Source organism: Artemia franciscana, chromosome 14 (genome assembly GCF_032884065.1).
Source record: "Artemia franciscana chromosome 14, ASM3288406v1, whole genome shotgun sequence".
Lineage (NCBI taxonomy): Eukaryota > Metazoa > Arthropoda > Branchiopoda > Anostraca > Artemiidae > Artemia > Artemia franciscana.
In genome coordinates this window covers 14,729,972-14,743,389 of record NC_088876.1, presented here as the reverse complement: position 1 = coordinate 14,743,389, position 13,418 = coordinate 14,729,972, and the positions used below count along the sequence as shown (strand labels likewise).

General features: G+C 34.9%; 1 protein-coding gene across 2 annotated transcripts in view; it reads left to right on the top strand.

Annotated features, from left to right (window-relative positions):
• Positions 1–1,125: 1,125 nt before the first annotated feature.
• Positions 1,126–13,418, top strand: part of LOC136035370 (2-(3-amino-3-carboxypropyl)histidine synthase subunit 1-like) — a 53,956-nt gene continuing 41,663 nt past the window's right edge. The window contains exon 1 of one of the 2 annotated variants that reach the window (XM_065717134.1): positions 1,126–1,247. The gene's annotated coding sequence lies outside the window, so the exon portion shown is untranslated. The remainder of the gene's footprint in view (positions 1,248–13,418) is intronic. The other variant, XM_065717132.1, reaches the window with a different exon arrangement.

The window sequence follows — 13,418 nt, the reverse complement described above, 5'->3', positions numbered from 1 at the left end:
TATAAATTTTAAATGTATTTTGCCACCTTTTAGCCTACTTATTTTTCCAGTTCTTGTTTTGCCACAGTTGCTTCAATTATCAGGTACTATGGTTGAGGTATAGATTAGCAGAATCAATAGGAAATATGCAATTTCAGCCTTAGATTTCCATATTAGGAGGGTTGGTGCTAAAGTAAAGCAGAGCTGCATACTTCTCTAGTGCTTAAATATGACCCCTTAGCAATATTGACAAGAAATGAGTAACAGAAAAAATTCAATTTGGACTAAATGGCAATCAGGAACTGGATACAGGCTAAAGGGGGCCAAAAACAGGGCTGTATAATTGGAGTTCAAAGAACTCCAATTATACAGTGATTTTAAAAAAAATCACTGTATATAAGTGATTTTTTAGTGAACTAAACGCTTCCCTTGCTAATTTAGGACTTTAAATTGATTAGCCTACTGGAATTTACCTATCCTATGCAATTGAAATATTTTACCTTTCCAGAGCATTAAGACAATCCATCACAATAAAAAAAAAAAAATATCCAAGGCATCTTGAATGGAATGACTAAAAGAAGACAAATGAAAATCACAATTTGCAATCTAACAATTAAACTTCTGGCCACACAAATTGTATTAGGATACCCAGCTCTGAAATAATTGCTCAAGTAGCTTTGCAGTAACTTTAACTAATATTGCAATAACTTTATAAGTTTTTTCTTAACCATTTTATTATCTACCTATCCCCCAACCCAGTAAAAGATAAAACCCACCCACCCACACAAGAAAAAAGCCAGTTTTAACAAGGATAATAACATAGTTTCTAAGTCTATTTTAGTGCAACCTACCCAACAACAAAAATCTGGCTCAATAACTCACCACACTGGTACACAAAAGTGGTGCCTTCATCCTGGATCCATCTGAACACATACTCCATGATTACCTATAATTGAAACTTTTGCCCTCTTTCCGAGTTAACTTGAGACGAACGTACAAAATGTAAAAGTTGTTAAAAGTCAACTTTTCATTAACTTTCAGTCAACTTTTACAAATCGAACGCTAAAAGTTAACTCGGAATCACAAATAAAACGTCAGAATGCTGGTTTCAGTCAACTTGGAATGTGATTCGAACGCAACTTGAAACGCACCCAGAATTGCGAATCGAACGCTTCAATAGCAAAAAATTTAGATGTGAAATCGTTTAGTCTTAAGAAAAGACAGGGAAACTGTTAATACTGGAAATAATCTTAGCTTTTCAGTGACCTGTAAGTAATCTTATGCATATTCCTTAGGATTTAAAGGGTTTTTGGTTTTCTAGGCCCATCTTGCATAGGCTAAGCTTAATAAGGAATCAGAAGAAAATGTTTATGTTGTTAAAAACGTTGGTTTTTAGGAGGGCAGCTATCAAATTGGTTAGTTATTCAAATATTACCAAATCAAACAGGCGTAGTTTCTAAACCAACCTATAATTTTTAGTTGAGAAAAATTAGAATGGTTAGGTCAATGCCTATATTATATAGTATATATTCATTGAGATTGCTGTCTAAACTGGATTTTTAACATAAAGTAAGGGTAAAATTTTACTTTAGCTACTTTTGGCTATCTTTGAAAGAGGTTAGGTTAGGAAAATGAAACTTTCAGGGATGTGTATAGAGGCTAGAGTATGGGTAAATTTATAGCAAACAGTATTACTGGCTTTTGTATAAAGTGAATATACCACTTGATGCGTTTTTTATTCTCTTTACAAATATAATAATTGCTTCTACCAGAAATTCATATTTTAAGCACTTTTTGACCTCTTAAAAAGGACCTAAATATGGAGTATAAAAAGGCTTTAAACATTGGTCTCAAACTTTATAACATTGTAGTCAAACTTACTGTTTCATTATAAATCCATTTTTTAATGATATATTATCCATAAGCACTGAATGTTATGGCGTTTTCTTCTTCCTTGTTGCCAAAATTTCAATTAAAGCATACGTTTTTGGTCATTTTTGACAAAATAATAAGATATTTGAAATCACCAATCTGTAATAATTTAGAAACAAATTTGGGCTATGTATTTGCACATCATTGGGGTGGGGTAAAGCATAGCATATATTAAATATGTAAACTAACCATTACTGCATTTAATATAGTTAAATTTACGGCAAACAGTATAACTGGCATTTGTTATAGCCAGCTTTCATATTTTGACCAAAAACGCATGCTTTTATTTAAAATTTGCTGTCAAGGAAGAAGAAAGCACCATAACATTGATAAAATTTATTTATCCAATTTATTTGTGGAAAATAACTGCTTGTGGATAATGTAACATTAAAAAAATGGATTCATAATGAAATGGTAAGTTTGAGTCCAGTGTTTTAAAGTCTGAGACCAATATTTTAAGCCTTTTTTATACCCCATATTTAGGTCATTTTTAAGAGGTCAAAAAGTGCTTAAATCTGAATTTCCAATAGAAGCAATTATTATATTTATAAAGAGCATAAAAAACGCATCAAGTGGTATATTCACTTTATACAAAAGCCAGTAATACTGTTTGCTATAAATTAACCAAAGTTTGTCCCAGGAAAGTATCTAAATTACCTATCTCCACTTCTTTCTCCTCTAGAGGGTCCTGAAATTTTAGGCTACATCAATTTTTGGTTATCAGTTTCTTTCTCTCTGGCCTTAGTTCTGAAAAGACGATTCCTGTTGATTTAACAGAACTTTAAGCAATAACACTGGTTTTTTCTAAATTTAGAAATAATATTTTATGCCACCTGATTGTAGGTTAAATATATGGCTGATATTATTTATTCTCCATGAATTTCTGTGTTATTTCATTTCATTCATGTCTTTTCATGTCAATCTTCTTTTGTGAAAATAAAAATTGAATTGTTTTTCTTTTTACATGTTGCATAAAATGTAAAGGGATGCCTGGCCCTTCACTTCATATATTTTAACTAAAAGTTTTAGAGGCAGTTTCTATCAAAATACAATTGACACATTTTAATATTATTTTTTTTTAGAATACATTTGGACACTATTAAAGTTTTGCATTTGCACAGCAAAAAAATTGTCTTAAAAAGTGCCAAGTTTAGAGAGTTATTTTAATATTCTTCTTGCTGATCAGTATAATTATTTTTAAAATTCCTTCTGTTTAAAGCATTTTAAAGGGATCCTAAGCCAACCATGGGTATATTTTTGTCACAAATGATTTTGCTCAAGTGAGCTGGTGGAAAACAAATAGAACATATAATTTTTCTTTTTTTATTATTTCAAGACTAGAATATTACAAAACTGAGCATTCATTTTGCTATTTGTATTTTAAGTAAATACAATCCCTGATGGGAGTTTTGTTGATACATGTCTCAAAATTAATTTGTCTAAATAAAATAAATATTGTTTATGGGACAGCAGTGAAAAATGGTAGGAACTATGACTTGAGTTGTTTTTTTCCAATATTTTCTTTTTTCATATAATTTTTTTTTGGTTGCATTTGTGTTCCTGCTTAAGTGGACAAGAATACTTTGTCCAAAGGGCACAGGTTTAATTCCTGGCATTACCAGTTTATTTGGTTTGGGACAAAGGTCAGTGATTTGACTATGTAGGTTGAGCCAGAACTGGCCCAACCTTGAAAGGTTACCTAGAGAAATCTAGGGTCAGTAAGCAGGAAGAGCTTGCAAAAGCATAGGATGACTGGTCCCTAGCTTCCTGGCTAAAGGACCACCTGGTTCTTTTCTGGGCTTTTGACTTAGCCATAGATGCTTTCTTTTAATCCCATTAAATATAAGTACAAAGGAAAGAATGCCAGTAAGGTGGGCCTTCCTTTTCAATGAATTGTTGATGTACAGACAAGAGTTTAGGTCATAAGAAATGCCTTGTGAATGTTTTGCAAGGTTTAAAAATTTAAGACAATTGCTCAGGTTGGCAACTAAGCACAAAAGTAAAATATTGCAAATGGTTTTTCTTTGTGATTGTTATATTTATGTATTATCAAGTATTTTAAAGATAATCTTCACTGTTTTGTTTTAATTGCCATTGCCTTAGGAATTTAGTTTTAACAGACAGGAGTCATTGCCTTAGGAATAACAGACAGGAGTTCTATGTTTCCTAGCTTCAATAAATTTATATGGAATTTTGAGACCAGGGGTTACAAAGTAGGTCAAAACTTGCAAATGGTACTGCGGTGTGACTAATTAATTTGTAAGAAATATATATCAATTTAAAGATTCAAAAAAACAATCATGTAGAAAACAAACAAGACAAATAAATAAAAGTATCCCTTTACAACCATTTAATGAAGTGTCACAAATGTAGGTCACCCTTAAGATTGAAATTGACAAAGTTTCAGTTATGAATCTGTTTTCTCTAAACAGACTGAAGGGGCAAACCTCCAAGCTATGACAAATTCAATCTCACTTTTGGGCTCTTTCCTTTTCAATAGGAACTTGCTTTGGATTTTTATTCCAACCAAGTAAAAACAGTAGGGACAGGATCAGGTGTAAGTGATTTAGCCTACATACCCAGGAGAAAATTATGCAACTCTATGCTAATAATAGGTAATTTTGTTGTTGTTCTTATATTTGACTTATAAAGTGAACATACTCCTTGATGCCTTGTTTTGTGTTCTTTACAAACATAACAAGTGCTTCAATTGAAAGTTCAAATTTAAGTGCTTTTTGAGCTTTTGAAATTTTTTTAGCTTAGGTCAAAAATTGCTTAAGTTTGAATTAGCAATATAAGCAATTATTATACTTGTAAAGAACATACAAAAAGGCATCAAGTAGTATATTCACTTTTTTGTAAGTCAAAATGTAAACAAAAAATTTACTTCCAACCTACCTAATTTGCAAATATATAGCCCAAATTATATATTTTCAATGTATTCTGCCACCTTTTAGCCTACTTGTTTTTCTTTTGGCCACAGTTGCTTCAATTCTCAGGTACTAGGATTGAGGGATAGATTTGCAGAATCAATAGTAGATGTAATTTCAGCTTTAGATTTCCATATTAGGAGGGTTGGGGCTAAAGTAGAGCAGTGTTGCATATAGAACATGTTAGCTATAATTATTATGTAAATAATAAAGAGTCACCTTTTTTTTAACAGGTTTCCTTCTATAGGCCTACAGGTCCTTCTCTTGGCTTTTACCACATAAGCATTGTATACCCAGAGAAGAATAAGTAGCAACAAGCTATATAGAGGCTACATAAGCACATGTTGTTTAACAATGACTTCTCAAGAGCTTAACTATGAACCCTTAGTAATATTGACAAGAAATGAGTAACAGAAAAAAAAATGAAATTTAGGCTAAATGGGCAATCAGGAACTGGATACAGGCTAAAGGGGGCCAAACACAGGACTGTATAATTGGAGTTCAAAGAACTCCAATTATACAGTGAATTTTAAAAGTCACTGTATACAAGTTATTTTTTAGTGAAGTAAACACTTCCCTTGCTAATTTAAGACTTTAAATTGATTAGCCTACTGAAATTTTCCTATCCTATGCAATTGAAATATTTTCCATTTTCAGAGCATTAAGACAATCTATCACAAGATCTATCGCAATCTATCACAATAAAAAAAATATCCAAAGCATCTTGAATGGAATGACTAAAAGAAGACATATGAAATCCCAATCTGCAATCTAACAATTAAACTTCTGGCCACACAAATTTTATTAGGATAACCAGCTCTGAAATAATTGCTCAAGTAGGTTATTAGTAACTTTAACTAATATTGCAATAACTTTATAAGATTTTTCTTAGCCATTTTATTATCTACCTATCCCACCAGTTAAAAGGAAAAACCCAACCACCTACACAAGAAAAAAGCCAGTTTTAACTAGGCTAATAACATAGTTTTTAAGTCTATTTTAGTGCAACCTACCTAACAACATAAAATCAAGCTCAATAACTCACCACACTGGTACACAAAAGTGGTGCCTTCATCTTAGATCTATCTGAAGACAGTTCCAGTTCCAAAAATTATAGGGAGGTATATGGACTAACAACAAGTCCTTTCACCTCTTTGAAATCTTCTCTAGAAAAACTAGCTAGTGGAAGCGCTATTCTCCTCCAATCTGCAAACCATGGATATATACGATTATGAACAATAATACACTGTTGTTGATTGTGGGAAGTACGAGTACTTGAGCTACCTGTCCCCAGCAGTTTAAGGCACTAGGCCGGCCAGTACCAATACGGCTCTTCCTACTCATTCCCGCTCTCTTCTGCACAATCAAAAACTATGGATAAATCGCGTCCCTTTAAAAATTGACTTCTTCAAGCTTTAATCAAGGTATCAATTAAGGTATCAATTGCTGTCTTAAATACCTTATGATCAATTTCCCATGGCAGGTTAGAATCCAGGATAGCTTTATAAGTATTTGGAATCTTAGCCAAGGAGCAGAAACGCTTAAGAGCAACAGTCTCCTCACTCTGAGCCTGACAATCAAATAAAATATGCTGGATTGTTTCCTCTGCTGAAAAGCAGATTCGGCATAAAGGGGAATGATGTAGCTTCCAATTAAATAACAAGCTATTTAGAAGTAGGGCACCTGATTTCAGCCGGTAATATAGCATTGTATTTAATCTTGTATGAAATGGAGATAACATTAATTTACTGTGATTAACTTTGGATCTTTGCCTGATAATATCTCGTGAATTGAGGTCAGAGGAAGGACTAGGAGATAACATGGAAGCCTTTGCTGCTAGAGAATCAGCCATATCATTATATTTTATACCTTTATGACTAGGAACATGTTTAAAATAAACTTCATTTTCCTTGATCTTAAGATTAAGAAGCTGTCTTCTAATATTATATAAATCTTTGTCATTAGCAATTCTATTAATATTTTGGATCAGTAGTAATGCTGATTTAGAGTTGGAGAGACAGAGTATATTTTCAGATTCCATGTTATAATTTATAAGACCATCAAAGGCCAGGCGGATGGCACATAATTCAGCAGGCAAGATAGAAGATCCCAATGGGAGAGGAGAATAAATATTCAAATTTAGGGATGGGATACAAGCTCCTGCTCCAGCTCTTTCCCTCTGGACAGATCCATCTGTATATATTTTTCTATAGTTGGGGTAAGCCCTTGAGATGTGTTCAGCCAAAATAGTCTGGATCTCGTAATTAGGAATCAAATCTTTACTAATAGAGATAAGTTCTACTTGACAGCTTGGAGGACTCATTTCCCATGGGGGGGGGGACTTGGTAAAGGGATTTGCATAAAGCAAATGTTGATTCCAGTTTGGGACCTCCATTTGAAACTGATTCCATGATGAATGGGCATTGGGACAGGCTGACTTCTCAGCAAAGGTGTGTGCATATACAGCATGCTTGGCTCCATAAGCCTGGATTTGCGAGAAATACTTTATCCTTAGACTAGATGCTCTTTCACTTAGGGACACCAATCCCGACAGTGTTCTTAACTTTGACAGAGGAGTATGCTTATGCACACCCAAAGCTATTCGAATAGCAGAATTTAGTAAAGATTCAAGGATTTTGAATGAGGATGGGGGACGAGCTGAAAAAATTTGAATCCCATATTCTATATTTGAACGAATATATAATTTGTAAAAATCCAAAATAATTTTTAGATGGAATCCCCACTTACTTCCAGCAAGTCTTTTTAGAATACAAAGTCTCTGAATGATCAGAGATTTCAAAGAATTAATATGTTCATGCCACTGCATTTCAGAATCCATTAATAAACCAAGTAACTTCACTGAATTGAAATATGGGATCTCCCTTTAGAAAATTGTCAGTGGATTAGGAGGATCTAGAGTACCATTAGTAAATATAATGGCTTTAGTTTTACTGATTGAGATTGGGAAGCGAAATGCTAAAGAGAATCTCTGGACTAAACTTATATCCTGTTGAATAAGGCTTTGAAGAAGGCTTGTATCCCTTCCTTACTTCCAAATGATCAAGTCATCTGCATAAAGACCAAATGATGCATGGGATACTTGAAATTCAGAAACATACAAATTGAATAGAAGAGGACTCAATATTGCACCTTGAGGAAGTCCTCTCGTAATGGGGCATTGCTCACTTCTAGACTGTTTTACTTGAACGTAAAAATATCTACCAGTTAGATAAGACTTTATAAAACTTATAAAAGGATACGGGAAGTCAAGATTTATTAGGATTTCCAATAGTTTATTGTGGACTACATTTCCATAGGCATTCGACCAGTCAAACAGAACATCCATTGTGACATGTCTTATTTTGAGAGAGTTACAAACATCAATTTCTAGCCGGGTAATGTTGTCTAAAGACCTATGTCCTTTTCTGAAACCTGTTTGTTCACTAGGAAAGAGATTGTTGATTTCAGCAAACCATTCAATTCTTGATAAGACAAGCCTTTCCAGAACTTTACTAAAGGAAGGTAATACCGATATAGGACGGTAAGACTTGAGATCATTGGATGAATAAGAAGGTTTTAAAGCTGGGAATACCTGAGCAATCTTCCAGGCATCTGGGAACTTTTGACTTGACCAAATAAGATTATACAAACTTAAGAGGGCTGTATGAACCACCTTTGGGGACTCAAGAATCCACTTCATATAAATACCATCATAACCTGGGGAAGACTTGATGTTAAGAGAATTAAGTGCTACGCAAAATTCATCTTGGGAAAAAGGTTTCATCAGAGTACCCTTATAAGAACAGGTAACAGGGAGATTACAAAAAGGAGGTCGGCTGGGATGAAAATCTGAGCAATCATTTTTAAAAACATCAGTAAACAGATCTGCCTTCTTTTTATCTGAGACAATTGGATATCCATCCTGAATGATATCATATCTACGGTCATCATTAGGCTGCTTTCGACTATTTAATTGGCTAATGAAATTATGGACCTTTGAAATTGGGGTTCTAAAACTGATACTTGAGCTGAAATTCAGCCATGTACTCTGTTTAGCTCTCCTACAAATTAGTTTCACCTTAGCACATGACTGCTTATAAGAGATTGCTGTTGACTGAGATGGGTGCTTTTGAAACATTTTACGAGTCTTTCTTTTTGCCAGAACTGCAACCCTACACTCATCATTCCACCAATTCTTGGGTCTTTTGGAGCCATTGTAAAAATGTACCCCAGTCATTGGAATTGCCAATTTAGCTGACTCCAGCAGGATTGATCTCAGATCAGACTCAGTGGCATTAATATTAGAATTAGAGGAAACAAAGGATAAATCCACTTCATTTAATATCTCACGAAAAAGGGGCCAAATACCTTTGGAGTTGATAAATGTAGGGACATAGGGTTTGGGAGTGTAGCATAAATCTTGAAATGATGTAAGAATTGCACAATGATCAGATTGAAGAGACGACACTTTTACCATCTGAACTAAATCATAATATGAAGAAGGACCTAGAAGCAAATCTATAGATGAGAAAGAGTTAGAAGAGATATTATACCTGGTCTGAAAGTCAAATGGAGTGAAAATCAAGGTGTCAGGAAAATTGGACAATATGTACTATATTCCTCTCCCTGCTTTGTTGCTACCAGCTGATTGTTCCCAGAGAGGACAATGGGGATTAAAATTACCAAAAATAAAGGTATTATTACCTGATAATTCCGTTTCCAAGATACTTTGGATGTCCTTACTCCCACGTGGATTATAAAAGGATTTTATGGCAAGATCGTTACCATTGGCTAAGGTAATTAATGTACCTACAACATCTATTTCCTCCCTGTAGATAGTTAAGGGTTGAGGAGAGTGTTGGATTGAATCATGAACAAAAATTGCCACACCCCCTCCCTTTCTGTTAGTTGATCTATCTTTCCTGTAGCACTTGTACCCAGGCATTTTGATTTTCTTGTACTGATGAAGATTAGTCTCTTGTAGACAAATAATTCCAATTCTATTATCATTTGCACATTGGATAAGATCAGCAAGTTTATTTGAATTTAAAGAGACGCAATTCCATAGTAGGATCTGCAGCTTAGTTAACATAGGAAGGGTTGAATAGGTGACATACATGATATTTTGAGAGAATGGATGATAATTCTGTTCCTATTTCATTGAAAATAGAATTGGAAAAGTAGTGTTCTGCAATTTCTTTTGTTATACTGGCTTTTTTATCTTTAGCCATATTTGATTGTAATATTAGGTCCACTGATGCAACATATTTACTTAAATTAGTAACATGAGGTTCAACTCTATCTTGCACAGTGATGGCTTGAGTAGAAATATTAGAAACAGCTGCCACTCTTTCAGACCAAGATTTAGGATTAGTTTTAGGATTGTTGAGGGATGGACTAGCTTCAGCCACCTTGGGATGCTCCTTAGCCAACAGAGGTTAAGAAGTCTCAGTAGGAGGTATGAGTGCCTGATTTGGGTTGTTCTCGTGGACCTGTAGCCAGGGTTTTTGAGGAAGGGCTAAATTCCCTTCCTTGGGCTCATTAACTCTTGGACCTGATGGTATTTTGGACAACTTGGCCAGCTCCATTGCAGCTATCGGGAAAGGGACATTTTCTTGAAGAGCAATCTTTAAAACTTTAGCTCGTTGAACATATTTAGGACATGAATTGCGATCTGTTGATTGATGTCTACCATCACAGTTTGTACATTTAGGCACTTCAGTGCATCTACTTTCTGTAGACAAGGAGTGATTACCAAGGCAATTAGGGCACCCTGGTTCAGAAGAAGAACAATATTTAGATGAGTGACCATGCTTAAAACATTTTGAGCATTGAAGAGGTTTTTCTTGGTATATTTTATGAGCGTTTTGCTGACCAAAAAGGAATGCCGAGTCAAATTGGGAACTAGCAGGTAAGATAAAGAGGACACTCTTACTACTTCTTTTTCCCTTAGAATCTAGCTTGCCCATACGATGAACATCCAGAACCTCCCGCATTTCCCCTTATTGTTCATAAGACCATCTTTCAGGTCATCATTTGACAGTTCCAATGGTATGTTGTACAGTACTATTTTCTGAGAATTTTTCAGCGTTAGTTTCCACCACTCACGTGTAACAAGGATATTGCCAATTTTATGTAGGCTAAGTGCTTTGCAGGCTTCATTTCTGTCTAGAAACATAACTGTTAGTGAACCATCTCTGTTCACATTCATAGTGAAGCTGCATCTAAAAGTTTTGAAAAGATTCATTCTAATATTAGTAATATTTTTGATAGAGAAAGATTGATCTTTTAATGTTGGAGTAAAAAGGATAATGGGTTTGTCCTTTTTCTCCACAGCTGGAACTGAGTTTGAGGGTCCCATTATTTCAGGAGGACTCATAGAAGGCTTTTTTCGTTTCTGTTTTCTGCCCACTGTCTGAAAATCCTCATTTAGCAGGTTGTCATTTTCAGGGATTGGTGACTCATAGACAGTAATCATGGTTTCATTCAGGCTATTATCGTTTAATATTGGAGATACAACAATAGGAATATCCGCTTCTGATAACCACTTAGATGCTTGGCCCCCTTCCCTGAGGGGGCTTGAAGAGTTAGGAAACTTTGAGTTCAGGAGAGGGAAATTCGAGAAACTCTAACCACGCAATAAACTTATATGACAAAGCAAAATAATACTTCTCAAACAAAAGGAGTAGCAAGAGCTTTATTTCCTTTCATTCAGAAAATAAATGAAATCATTAATACAAATTTTTTATCAATTGATTTCTTCTTTTCCATGGACATTCCAATTCCAGAATTTGTATGAGGGTCTACAGACTGTATACAGTCTTTTCACTGTTGTGGTTTGTGGGAAGTGCGAGTGCTTGAGCTACCTGTCCCCAGCAGTTTAAGGCCAAGAGGCCGGCCGGCACCAATACGGCTGTTCCTACTCACTCTCGCTCTCTTCTGCACAGCAGATCTTCATTAATAAATTAGCTCGTTTTCCATTGTCTTTTTCATAATTTGGATCATCACCCTATAGATCGGCCTTTCAGTATTAGGAGGTAGTTGAAAACTAAAGATGGAGTCAAACATTTCTTCAATCTTTAGTTTTTTACAAATTATGTTAATCTTATTAGTTTCGGGTGCAAGTATATGGCAATAAAAAAATGTGTGTTGGGGAGTTTCCTCTGTTGTTAAACACCACCTGCATAGTGGAGAATGATATAAATTCCATTGAAATCGGACAGAATTCAGAAAAAGATACCCTGGTTTCAGTTTATAGTGCCACACTGTGTCTTCTCTAGAGCGAAATGGGGAATTTCGAAATGGTAGACACTTTATTTGTCCACGGCGTTTCATAATATTTCGTAGGTTCCCCAATTTTGATTCTGGTTGGGGGTCAATATTTGCTGCTTCATTTGCTAGCCTATCAGCAGTCACGTTATGAATAAGTCCTTTATGACTAGGAATATGCTGGAAGCAAACAAAAATACCACATTTATTTAATCTTTGTAGATCATCTCTTATTAATTTTAAATCTGAATCAGCAGCCTCATAATTTATTTTTCTTATTAATTGAATTGCAGAATTTGAATCTGTAAGGATTAACACATTCTTTGACGAAAGGTTTAGTCTGGCCATAGTTTCAAGTGCTTTATGTATAGCAAATAACTCTGCTGACAGAATTAAAGTGTGGGATGGAAGAGTTGCTGATATATTCAAGGAAACATGAGGAATACACTCCCCTGCTCCTGCTCTTGATCCTTTTACTGAACCATCCGTGAAAGCTAGAATATGTTCAGGAAAGTGTGAGGATATCTTATTAGTAAAGAGTTGACAGACATACTGATCTGAATAATGTGACTTGTCTTTAGAAACTAACTGAAGATGACATTCTGGAGCCACCATTTCTCATGGTGGAGATTTTGGAAAAGGGTAACTATCCGCCTGTTCATTTTTCCAATTTGGGTAATCTTTCAGATACTGGCTAATAGAAGATAGTAGGTGTTGGGGCTTAGCAGGATTTCCAATAGTGGAGGGAAAAACTGCATGGATTTTGCCATATGTTTGTATTTTTGTGAAGTAGCAGTTTCTCTGCATAGTAGCCCTGTCTTTCAGAGCAGTTAGTCCAGAAAGTTCTTTGAGCTTAACCACTGCAGTATGTTTGTGGAACCTCAAAGCAATTCTGATGGCTGAATTTTGGAGTGTCTCAAGGGTATTGAACAAAGTAACCGGAATATTTGTAAGAAATTGTATGCCCTATTCCAATTTAGATAGAATATACATTTTGTAAAAGTCAATAATCAACTTTGGTGAAGATCCCCATTTAGATCCTGCAAGTCGTTTGAGGATGGTTAGCCGTTTTAAAATTGTCATTCTTAACATCATTAAATATGGTTGCCATTTTAAACGAGAATCAAGAATCATGCCCAGTAGCCGAACTGACGGCTCATAGACTATCTCACTCTCCTCTATCCTTAAGGGTTTCGGAAGGGTTACTTGTCGGAACACAATTGCTTTTATTTTTGGTATAAAAATGGGCAGTCCAAAAGCTTTAGAAAACAGGCACACATCATATATGCCTTCCTGAATGATGTTTTG